Source organism: Rattus norvegicus, chromosome 18, assembly GCF_036323735.1.
Source record: "Rattus norvegicus strain BN/NHsdMcwi chromosome 18, GRCr8, whole genome shotgun sequence".
NCBI lineage: Eukaryota > Metazoa > Chordata > Mammalia > Rodentia > Muridae > Rattus > Rattus norvegicus.
Genome location: NC_086036.1, coordinates 84,115,946 through 84,128,628, shown reverse-complemented (window position 1 = coordinate 84,128,628; position 12,683 = coordinate 84,115,946). Strand labels below are relative to the sequence as shown.

Below are 12,683 nucleotides of genomic sequence, written 5' to 3'. Positions count from 1 at the left end.
AGTGAACTGTGGTCAAAATACCTGGAGGGTCTGCTAATATATAAATTGCAGGGCTACATCCCCATTGCTTTTTATTTATTTAACCTCTAGTGGTGTATGAGATTATTGTTTGGCTAAAACCAAAGAGCTATTATACGTGCTTTGAGGATTCTACTTTTGGAATCACTATTGTAAAGACAGTGGGTAGGTCAAGTGCTTGAAACCTGAAGCAGGCTGCCAAGACCCACAGGAGAAGGATCTGCCATGGGAAAGACAATCGCTTTTAGCATTTATGAGCCTTTGATTTAGAATCCTGGCAGTAGACAAAGCAGTAGAGAAAGTCATCCATTTCCTTATGAGTTGTTTGTGCATCTGCTGTCAACGTTGCAGCTCTGTGGGTGGGATTGAGATTACTTACTTCATTTAATTCTTTTGAGTAATATTTTACTGAAATTGCTTTATTTTCCTTCGTCATCACTTTCTTACTTTCTATACAACCATTATAATTAGCACTCAAGTATACTCTACTTTCTATTCTCTTCCGAAATATAGGTGGTGTTAGCAATATGACAAAATAGTAGCTTCTTATCAGCATCTCCATCAAAGGCAGAAACACTAATTTTCACAGCAGCATATGGTAAGATAATCTTTGCACATGTCCTAGAGAAATCTCTCCAGGAAAATGTCTGGAGTAAGATGGAAAGAAGAATTTCATTTTGCCCATGCCAATCTTCCCCCAAAGTGTCACACAAGAATTCTAAATAAAGCCCCTGATTTCTCCAATGGAGAAAAATTACACCATGCTGAGAGAATGGCTGACACTATCTGTGAGAGAAACTTCCTAAGAAATCTGGTTTTTTACATAGATTACAGTTGAATGGTTTGAGGGCAGGAAGTAGAAAAAAGAGTATGGACTAAGCCTCCTGAAGACCTAGGGTGCACATAGTTTGCAAAGGTCACCAGCTATACTCTGTAGGACTGTGAGGAAGTACAGAAATGAGTATTAAGAGGCATTGTTTTCAGGGAGTTCCCAGGGGTCCAGGATAGTTGACACTGTTGGTCTTCCTATAGGGTTGCCATCCCCTTCAGCTCCTTTAATCCTCCCCCTAAGTCTTCCATAGGTTTCCTGACCTCAGTCCAATGGTTGGCTGTAAGCATTTGCATCTGTCTCAGTCAGCTGATGCTAAAGCCTCTCAGAGGACAACCATGCTAGGCTCCTGTCTGCAAATAAAACATAGCATCATTAATAGTGTCAGGGTTTGGTGCCTAAGCATGGGATGGATCCCAAGTTGGACCAGTCACTGGGCAGCCTATCCTTCAGTCTCTGCTCTATTTTTGTCTTTACATTTCTTGTAGACAGGAGTCTAAAATTTGGGGTCAGAAATTTTCAAGGTGGATTGGTGTCCCCATCCCTCCATTAGTGGCCCTGTCAAACTAATGGAGGTGGTGTTCTCCGGTTCCATCTCCCCACTTCTGGGCATTTTGGCTAAGGTTACCACCATTGTGTCCTGGGAGCCTCTCACATCCCAGGTCTCTGGAACTTTCTAGAGGTTTCCCCTTACCCCTATCTTTGGAAGCTGCATATTTTCATTCATTCTCATGGTCCTCTGGACTTCTTTCCTGTCTCCCCCCCCCAATACCTGATTCTGGCCCCCTTTCCCTACCTCTCTTCCATCCAGGTCCCTCCCTCCTTTTGCCTCCTGTGATTATTTTGTTCCCCCTTCAAGTGGGGCCTTCTTGCTAAACTTCTTAGGTTCTGTGGGCTGTATCATACATATTTTGTAATTTTTGGCTAATATCCACTTATCAGTGTGTATAACCATGCCCTTTTGGGTCTGGGTTACCTCACTCAGGATGATGTTTTCTAGTTCCATCCATTTGCCTGCAAAATTCATGATGTCCTTGTTTCTAATAACTGAATAATATTTCATTGTTGTCTTAGCCAGGGTTTCTATTCCCACACAAACATCATGACCAAGAAGCAAGTTGGGGAGGAAAGGGTTTATTCAGTTTATTACCACGGTGCTGTTTCATCACCAAAGAAAGTCAGAACTGGAACTCAAGCAGGTCAGGAAGCAGGAGCTGATGAAGAGGCCATGGAGGGATGTTTCTTACTGGCTTGCTTACCCTGGCTTGCTCAGCTTGCTTTCTTATAGATCCCAAGACCACCAGCCCAGGGACAGCACCACCAACAAAAGGTAGGGTCCTCCTACCTTGACCACTAGTTGAGACAATGCCTTACAGCTGAGTCTCATTAAGGCATTTGTACAACTAAGGCTCCTTTTCTGTGATAACTCCAGCTTATGTCAAGTTGACACACAAAACTAGCCAGTACAATTGTGTAAATGAACTATTTTTTTTATCCACTCTTCTGTTGAGGGACCATCTGGGTTGCTTCTACCTTCTGGCTATTACAAATAAGGCTGCTATGAACATAGTGGAGTACTTGTCCTTGTAGTATGGCGGAGCATCTGTTGCCCAGGGCGGTATAGTTGGGTCTTCAGGTAGAAATATTTCTGAAGACCATACACCAGTTGTTTCTAGGCCCCAGGCACATATATAGCAGAGGACTGGTTGCCTCAGTGGTAGAGGGATGTGCCTAATCCTGTAGAGATTTGATGCTCCAGGGAAGGGGGATGCCAAGGGTGCACCTTCTCAGAGGTGAAGGGGAGGGGACAATGGAGTGAAGAACTGTGGGAAGGGCCCCTGGGAGGAGGAAAACATTTGGGATGTAAATGAATAAAATAATTCATTTAAAAAAGGAGGCATCATTTTACAGAAAACTTACAGGAGGTTGTCAGCATTTAGCTTCTGGAGTCAGGCAAAAGTGATCTCAAATGTTTCCTGGGAGGAAACAAGAGTTGCAGAGTAAGTTCATCCATAGAGCTGATCTGAGAGAGTCTGATAACTCTACTGGGTTAACTGATAGAGTTATTAGAAACTGTAGAAACTGTATTTCCCTTCCAAGCCAACTGATGAATATTGAAAAAAATACTGTTTGTTCTTATTTAAAACAGCAATGTAAGATTTCAAGGAATATGAAAACCAAAGAAAGATGACACCGTCGAATGAGCAATATCTATTTCAGTGCTGAATGACAAGGTAACTCATGTTTCTTCTCTGTTAGCTTAAGGGCCAATTTGAGAAATATTTGTATTCATATATATCATAGTCTTATTTGAATGAACTATACTTATTTAAATGTATATATTAGTATAAATTTTATGCTGTTTATGAGTTTCATGGTCATGAATAATTTTTACTAGGTTCTATCTGTGATTTTTTTTTAAATAGCAATTATGCCTGGACAGTGCTAAAATTTGGGATTACATTGCTAATACTGGAAGTATGCTTCAAATGCATTTTTCAAAAGGAGCAATTTACGTGGCAATTGGACAGGGGATGGGTGGCTGAGGGTGAGAGGCATTGGAGTTACGTGATGAATTGCAGAAAATCAGACACTGAAGACCAGCATCAGGATGTAGATCTGAGTTTATCGCCCAGTCTGTAAGTTTATATACAATGTCTGAGCCAATCCCAAACCCTGTGGCTAATCATATCTTACCATATCTTACCATGCTCCAATGAAAGCCCTGTCTAATGAGGTAACTCAGAAGGAGTGGGGGAAGTATCATTACCTGTCAGTACCTCCATGGAAATGGAGGAAGATGGCACCACTTTGGCCTTGATTCCTTTTTGATGTCTCACTGGTGTGCTGGCAGTCAATTTAGATCTACTGTGTACAGCAGATCAGGACTCTTTGAGGAGTTGCAGGGGCCTGTGACACTTTCTTCTCCACCTCACTTTTTTCCTTCACCAGGTTGACTTCCACATCTCCCACAAATGTATATGTTAAACTTATTAAATAACAAAACTTTATTTTATATGTGTAAGAAATTTAGATCATTGGACTTACCTGGCATTTTAAAACATGCTTGGAACATAGGGGTTTAATCTTTTTTATTTTTAAATAGTCCACCTTGGGTCTACTGAGTAGTCATGGTATGTTTTTGTTTGCTAATTAGATGTCAGCAGATTGTCAAAAGCACAGTTATTGGACATTATTTATATATGCAAGTGTGGTTTATATTTATAAAAATAGCCCAACCGTTTTGTAATTATCCCTATATTATAGAGTGTATAAATATAGATGATTATGCCCTGAGGGCTCAGGGGGCAGGTTTTGAACATAAATGTCTTGAGACTTTTACAAGGTACTGTGTATAGCTGATCGTTAGAGCTTCTGAATATTGAATGTCAGAGTTTTACAGAGAATGGGGACAAATGCCACAGAATGCCATTTCAGGGTTTTATATTAAAATATTGATGCAATTCCATTGCACAGATGCAACTTATAAAGTCTATTACAAAAGAGACAGATTGTACCCCATTGGACTGCCACCAACTGAGTGGCCTGACAAAAGGCACTTAATTTTAATTGTCTTCAACTCATGGAATGGAAGTAATGTTCCCTTGCAGATGGATTCCACCAAATCTAGAATACATCAACATATTTAAGATAGCATGATTTTCATACTTGATATTGATAGATTAATTATGATGGAATTGAGTCTTGGTAACAGATGACTATTTTAACATTAAAAATAGACATTTTGTAAATTATCAAATCTATACTAAAAACTGTATTATTATATTCTTTGTTACTTATTTGATTGGAAAAATCTCCCATTGAGAAGGAAGGTTATTCTTTAACTAAAAGTAGTAGACAAATTTTTTAGTAACAGATAAAATAAGTGAATGGCTACAGGAAGGTCAGTAGTTACTGAGCTTAATCTACAGGAATGAAGAAAAGAGCTCAAGTCCCCAGGTCCTACCTAAAAGGGAGAGAAATTCCCAAGCAAGCTGGCTATATAAGTTAGGCATATCTGTGAGCTCTAGGTTTCAGTGAATAAGGTGAGAGAGAAATAGAGGATGATGCCTAACATCAGCCTTGGGTCTCTGAATGCATGTGCACATACTTAGAACTTTACTCACACATGTGTTCCTACACACATGCAAACATTCACACACAGACACACACACTCAGACACACCCACAGTCACACACACACACACACACACACACACACACACACACACACACACACACACACACCTGAAGTAGGAAAATGAAAAAGAACTAGGAAGGTAGCCTTCATGGTCTTTCTCCTGAACATAACTGAGCTCAATGTATTCTGGTAGAAGTTATGCTGTACTAGAAGTATATCATCTATTTCTTAGGGAAATGATAGCCTGTACCTCCTACTTCTTGGAACATTATCTGTGGAAACTGGCTACGCAGTCTGAGCTTTCCAATATTCCTCTGCTATAGAGCTGTAGGCCTCTCAATGAGACTCCCAGATGACCTCAGTCATGTTTCCAACCTAGTGAGTAGAGGTGTCTTGGACACCTGGGACTGATTTTTCTATCAGGTGACTCCAGACATCCATGTGTATCAAACAAAATAACTAAGCCCAACTGTAGATGCCCACTGAAATGTGACATTTAATAACAGGAATGGTGGGTTTAGGCACATATCTTAATGGCAGTAACTTGTCATAGTCATATAGAAACAGACAAAACAAACTTTCTAAAAAATAAATGTGGGGGAGGGCAAAAACCAATAAATGTAAAGAAGCAAAGTCATCATATGGTTCTATGAACTGCTTAGAAAAATCTTCTTTTTATCTCTTTATTATAAAATAAAAGTGATTTCTTTATAAGCTCATTCTGTTTGATACAACTGAAGATAAACACTGTGTCAGAAAGCTAACACTTGAAAGAAAAAGAAAAATGTATTAATGTCTTATCCAGGCACATGTCTTAATGTATTAGAAACCTTTTGACTCTTGCCAGAAGACCTGTCAATTTTCATTGCCATTTATTAAAAAAAATGACTACTGTTACTTATTCTACAGGAACCTGCTCTGCATGATCAGATTTAGTGCTAAGGCAAACGATTCTACTGTGGAAGCAAAGGAGATGCAGAACAGTGAGCCTTCATTAGTCTCTTGAGAGAGGTGTAGCATCTGTGAGAAAACCAATATTTATTGGACTTTCATGTTGCTAATAACACATTGGTGAAGGCTTAGCATTCTTCTTTTTTGATAGGAGGGGAACAATGAACTTCAGAAATAAGACTACTCAAGAGCCACATTGCATCACTCTTTGATGAACTCTCTAATGGCAGTCTCCTTGTCTTCTGTGACCTTTGAAGGTTGTAGCAATGAGAAATGCTGTACAGATCCTTTGGGAGATAAGTTGGAACTGTAGGAAATAGTTATTATTCTATTATCTAATTGCTAACAAAATCGTGTGCTTCTGAAGCAGTGAAAGGGGAAATAGCTCTTTGTTTATAAGTGAGATTTTCAAAACAGTTTTGTTTATAAGTGAGTGCTTTCAAGTTCAGTGCTGCTCTGTCAGAAAATGCCTTAAAGCTTCTATATTATCAAGAAAAAATTCACTGGGGTTCTGCTTAGGAAATTTCTCTGTGCCAATGAGTTGAGTTCAAGGTTCTTTCCCATTTTCTCTTCTATTTGACTCAGTGTATCTTGTTTATGTTGAGGTCCTTGATCCACTTGGACTTGAGGTTTGTACAGGTTGATAAATATGGATCTATTTTCATTTTTCTACATACGTACCACGAGTTAGACCAGCACCATTTATTGAACATATTTTCTTTATTCCATTGTATGTTTTTGGTTTCTTTGTTAAAGATCAAGTGTCCATAAGTATGTGGTCTTATTTCTGGGTCTTCAGTTCTATTCAGTTGATCTACCTTTCTCTGTACCAATACCATGCAGTTTTTATCACTATTGCTCTGTAGTACAGCTTGAGGTCAGGGGTGGTGATTCACTCAGAAGATTTTTTTTATTTTTTTATTATATATTTCTTTACTTACATTTTAAAGGTTATTCCCCTTCCTGGTTTCCTGTCCATAAGCCCCCATTCCCTCCACTCCCCCTCCCCCATACAGGTATTCCTGCTATACACCCCCTTACTGCCCTCCCCCATATTCCCCTGCACTGGGGGTCCAACCTTGGCAAGACCAAGGGATTTCCCTTACACTGGTGCCCCAACAAGGCTATTCTCTGCTACATATGCAGTTGGACCCCTGGGTCAGTCCATGTATAGTCTTTCCACAGTGCTTTAGTACCTGGAAGCTCTGGTTGGTTGGCATTGTTGTTTTTATGGGGTCACAAGCTCCTTCACTCTTTCAATACTTCCTCTCATTTCCCCCAAGGGGGTCCTATTCTGAGTTCGGTGGTTTGCTGCTAGCATTGACCTCTGTGTTGGACATGCTCTGGATGTATTTCTCAGGAGAGATCTAAATCTAGTCCCTTTCTGCATGCACTTTTTAGCTTCATCAATCTCATCTAGTTTTGGTGGCTTATCTAGTTTTATATGGGCCACTTGTGTGCCAAGCTCTGAATGGCCATTCCTTGAGTCGCTGCTCTAAACTTTGCTTCCATATCACCTCCTATGAATATTTTTGCCCCTTTTAAAAAGGAGTGGGAACATCTGCATTTTGGTCATCCTTTTTGAGCTTCCTGTGGATTCCATCTTGGGTAATTTGAGCTTTTTGGCTAATATCCATTTATCAATGAGTGCATACCAAGTGTGTTTTTCTGTGATTGAGTAACCTCACTCAGGATGATATTTTCTAGTTCCATCCATTTGCCTATGAATTTCATGAAGTCATTGTTTTTGATAGCTGAGTAGTACTCCATTGTGTAGATGTACCACATTTTTTGAATCCATTCCTCTGTTGAAGGGCATTTGGGTTCTTTCCAGCTTCTGGCTATTATAAATAAAGCTGCTATGAACATAGTGGACCATATGTCTTTGTTGTATATTGGAATATCTTTTGGGTATATGCCCAAGAGAGGTGTAGCTGGGTCCTCAGGTAGTGGAATGTCCAATTTTCTGAGGATCCTTCCAGATTGATTTTCAGAGTGGTTGTACCAGTTTGCGATCTCACCAACAATGGAGGAGTGTTCCTCTTTCTCCATATCCTTGCCAGCATCTACTGTCACCTGAGTTTTTTATCTTAGCCATTCTGACTGGTGTGAGGTGGAATTTCAGGGTTGTTTTGATTTGCATTTTCCTGATGACTAAGGATATTGAACATTTATTTAGGTGCTTTTTGGCCATTCCATAATCCTCAGCCGAGAATGTTTTGTTTAGCTCTGTACCCCATTTTTTAATAGGGTGATTTGGCTCTCTGGAGTCTAACTTCTTGAGTTCTTTGTTTGTTTTGTATATTAGCCCTCTATTAGATGTAGGATTGGTAAAGATCTTTTCTCAAACTGTTGGTTGCCATTTTGTCCTAATGACAGTGTCTTTTGCTTTACAAAAGCTTTGCAGTTTTATGAGGTCCCATTTGTCGATTCTTGATCTTATAGCATAAGCCATTGGTGTTTTGTTCAAGAAAACTTCCCCAGTGCCCATGTGTTCAAGACTCTTCCCCACTTTTTCTTCTATTAGTTTGAGTGTATCTGGTTTGATGTGGAGGTCCTTGATCCACTTGGACTTAAGCTTTGTACATGATGATAAGAATGGATCAATTTGCATTCTTCTACATGCTGACCTCTAGTTGAACCAGTACCATGTTGAAAATGCTATCTTTCTTCCATTGGATGGTTTTAGCTCCTTTGTTAAAGATCAAGTGGTTATAGGTGTGTGGGTTCATTTCTGGGTCTTCAATTCTGTTCCACTGATCTACCTGCCTGTCTCTGTACCAATACTATATGGTTTTTTTTATGACTATTGCTCTGTAATACTGCTTGAAGTCAGAAGTTCTTTTACTTTTGAGTATAGTTTTTGCTATCCTGGGTTTTTTGTTATTCCAAATGAATTTGCAAATTGTTCTTTCTATCTCTATAAAGAATTGAGTAGGGATTTTGATGGGGATTGCACTGGATCTGTAAATTGCTTTTGGAAAATGGCTATCTTTACTATATTAATCCTGCCAATCCATGAGCATGGAAGATCTTTCCATCTTCTGAGATCTTCCTCAATTTCTTTTTTCAGAAATTTGAAGTTCTTGTTATATAGATCTTTCACTTGCTTGGTTAAAGTCACACCATGCTATTTTATGTTATTTGGGACTATTGTGAAGGATGTCTATTTCTACTTATTTATCTATTGAGTAGAGGAAGGCTACTTATTTGTTTGAATAAATTTTATACTCTGACACTTTGCTGAAGTTGTTTATCAGGTTAAGTAGTTCTCTGGTGGAACTTTTGGGGTTACTTAAGTACACTATCATATCATCTGCAAATGGTGATATTTTGATTTTTTCTCTTCCAATTTGTATCCCTTTGATCTCTTTTCGCTGTCTGATAGCTCCTATCTCTGGCTAGGATTTGAGTACTATATTGAATAAGTAGGGAGAGAGTGGGCAGTCTTGTCTAGTCCCTGGTTTTAGTGGGGCTGCTTTAAGTTTCTCTCCATTTAGTTTGATGTTAGCTACTGGTTTGCTGTATATGGCTTTTTTTATGTTTAGGTATGTGCCTTGAATTCTTAGTCTTTCCAGGACTTCAATCATGAAGGGGTGTTGAATTTTGTCAAATGCTTTCTCAGCATCTAATAAAATGACCATTTGGTTCTTATCTTTGAGTTTGTTTATATAGTGGATTACATTGATGGATTTTCGTATATTAAACCATCCCTGCATCCCTGGGATGAAGCCTTCTTGATCATGATGGATGATCGTTTTGATATGTTCTTGGATTCGATTTGCAAGAATTTTATTGATTATTTTTGCATCAATATTCATAAGGGAAATTAGTCTGAAGTTCTCTTTCTTTGTTGGGTCTTTGTGTGGTTTTGGTATAAGAGTAATTGTGGCTTCATAGAAGGAATTTGGTAGTGCTCCGTCCATTTCAATTTCGTGGAATAGTTTGGATAGTTGGTATGAGGTCTTCTATGAAGGTCTGATAGAATTCTGCACTGAACCCATCTGGACCTGGGCTCTCTTTGGTTGGGAGACTTTTAATAACTGCTTCTATTTCTTTAGGAGTTATGGGGTTGTTTAGAAGATTTATTTGTTCCTGATTTAACTTTGGTATCTGGTATCTGTCTAGAAAATTGTCCATTTCCTCCAGATTTTCCAGTTTTGTAGAATATAGGATTTTGAAGTAGAATCTGATGTTTTTTTTAATTTCTTCAGATTCTGTTGTTATGTCTCCCTTTTCATTTCTGATTTTCTTAAATTGGATACACTCTCTATGAACTCTGGTTAGTCTGGCTAAGGGTTTATTTATCTTGTTGATTTTCTCAAAGAATCAGCGCCTGCTTTTGTTGATTCTTTGTATAGTACTTTTTGTTTCTACTTGGTTGATTTCAGCTCTGAATTTGATTATTTCCTGCCTTCTACTCCTCTTGGGTTTATTTCTTTTTGTTCTAGAGTTTAAGGTGTGCTGTCAAGCTGCTGATATATGCTCTCTCCTGTTTCTTTTTGCAGACAAGCAGAGATATGAGTTTTCCTCTTAGTATCGCTTTCATTGTATTCCATAAGTTTGGGAATGTTGTATCTTCATTTTCATTAAAATCTAAGAATTATTTAATTTCTTTCTCTATTTCTTCCTTGACCAGGTTATCGTTGAGTAGAGCATTGTTCAACTTCCATGTATATGTGGGCTTTTTGTCATTATTGTTGTTATTGAAGACAGTCTTAGTGTGTGCTGATCTGATAGGATGCATGGGATTATTTCTATCTTCTGTAACCGTCGAGGCCTGTTTTGTGACCAATTATATGGTCAATTTTGGAGAAGGTTCCATGAGGTGCTGAGAAGAAGTTATTTTCTTTTGTTTTAGGATGGAATGTTCTATAAATATCTGTTAAATCCAATTGGTTCATAATTTCTGTTAGTTTCTCTACATCTCTCTTTAATTTCTGTTTTGATGATCTGTCCAGTGATGAGAGTGGGGTGTTGAAATCTCCTATTATTGTGTGAGGTGCAAAGTGTGCTTTGACCTTTAGTAAGGTTTCTTTTATGATTGTAGGTGCCCTTTCATTTGGAGCATAGATATTTAGGATTGAGAGTTCATCTTGGTGGATTTTTCCTTTGATGAATATAAAGTCCTTCCTTATCTTTTTTAATGACTCTTGTTTGAAAGTCAATTTTATTTAATATTATAGTGGCAACTCCAGCTTGTTTCTTCAGGCCATTTGCTTGGAAAATTGTTTTCCAGCCAACTCTGAGGTAGTGTCTGTCTTTGTCTCTGAGGTGTGTTTCCTGCATGCAGTAAAATGCTGGGTCCTCTTTATGTATCCATTCTGCTAGTATATTTCTTTTTATTGGGGAATTGAGTCCCTTGATGTTGAGAGATATTAAGGAATAGAGATTGTCGATTCCTGTTATTTTCGTTGTTAGAGGTGGAATTATGTTTGTTTGTCTCTCTTTTGGTTCCATTGGAAGGAAATTATATTCTTGTTTTCTGTACAGTGTAGTTTCTCTCCTTGTATTGGAATTTTCCATTTATTATCCTTTGTGGGGCTGGATTTGTAGGAAGATATTGGGTAAATTTGGTTTTGTCATGGAATATCTTGGTTTCTCCATCTATGTTAATTAAAATTTTGCTGGATACAGTAACTTGGGCTGGCATTTATGTTCTCTTAGGGTCTGTATGACATCTGTCCAGGATCTTCTGGCTTTCATAGTTAGTCTCTGGTGAGAAGTCTGGTGTAATTCTTATAGGTCTGCCTTTATATGTCACTTGACCTTTTTCCCTTACTGCTTTTAATTTTGTTTGCTTTATGCATTTGCTGTTTTAACTATTATGTGACGGGAGGAATTTCTCTTTTTGTCCAATCTATTTGGAGTTCTGTAGGCTTCTTGTATGTTTATGGGCAACTCTTTCTTTAGGTTAGGGAAGTTTTCTTCTATAATTTTGTTGAATATATTTACTGGCCCCTTAAGTTGGGAGTCTTCACTTTCTTCTATACCTATTATCCTTAGGTTTGATCTTCTCATTGTGTCCTGGATTTCCTGTATGTTTTGGGCTAGGACCTTTTTGCATTTTACATTATCTTTGACAGTTGTGTCGATGTTTCCTATGGTATCTTCTGCCCCTGAGATTCTCTCTTCTATCTCTTGTATTCTCTTGGTAATGCTTGTGTCTTTTCCTTTGGTTTTCTATCTCCAGGATTGTCTCCCTTCGTGCTTTCTTTATTGTTTCTATTTCCATTTTCAATTCCTTCACCTGTTTGTTTGTGTTTTCCTGTAATTCTTTCAGTGATTTTTGTGTTTCCTCTCTAAGGGCTTCTACTTGTTTACTTGTGCTTTCCTGCATTTCTCTAAGGGAGTTCTTTATGTCTTTCTTAAAGTCCTCCATCATTATCAAAAAATGTGATCTCAAATCTAAACCTGGCTTTTCTGGTGTGTTTGGATATCCAGTATGTTCTTTGGTGGGAGAACTGGGCTCTCATGATGCCAGATAGTTTTGATTTCTGTTGATTAGGTTTGTGCATTTGCCTCTAGCCATTGGGTTGTCTCTGGTGTTTGCTTGTCTTGCTGTTTCTGGGAGTGCCTTGGCCCTGCTTTAGGCCTCTTTGTCAGCACTCCTGCAGAACTGTTTCCCTGTTTTCTTTCAGCCTTTCCTGAGAACAGGTGCTCTGCTCTCAGCTGTGTTGGCTCTTCTGGAAACTGTCTTCCAGCTGTAGGCACAGGAATCAAAGTGTTCTGCCCCTGATTGCTC

General features: G+C 38.6%; 1 long non-coding RNA gene across 2 annotated transcripts in view; it reads left to right on the top strand.

Annotated features, from left to right (window-relative positions):
- The window catches only part of LOC103694260 (uncharacterized), a 159,492-nt gene that overhangs the window by 35,289 nt on the left and 111,520 nt on the right, over positions 1–12,683 (top strand). The window contains exons 4-5 of one of the 2 annotated variants that reach the window (XR_010059943.1): positions 1,922–2,177; positions 2,997–3,081. This is a non-coding gene — a long non-coding RNA (uncharacterized LOC103694260). The remainder of the gene's footprint in view (positions 1–1,921; positions 2,178–2,996; positions 3,082–12,683) is intronic. The other variant, XR_005496315.2, reaches the window with a different exon arrangement.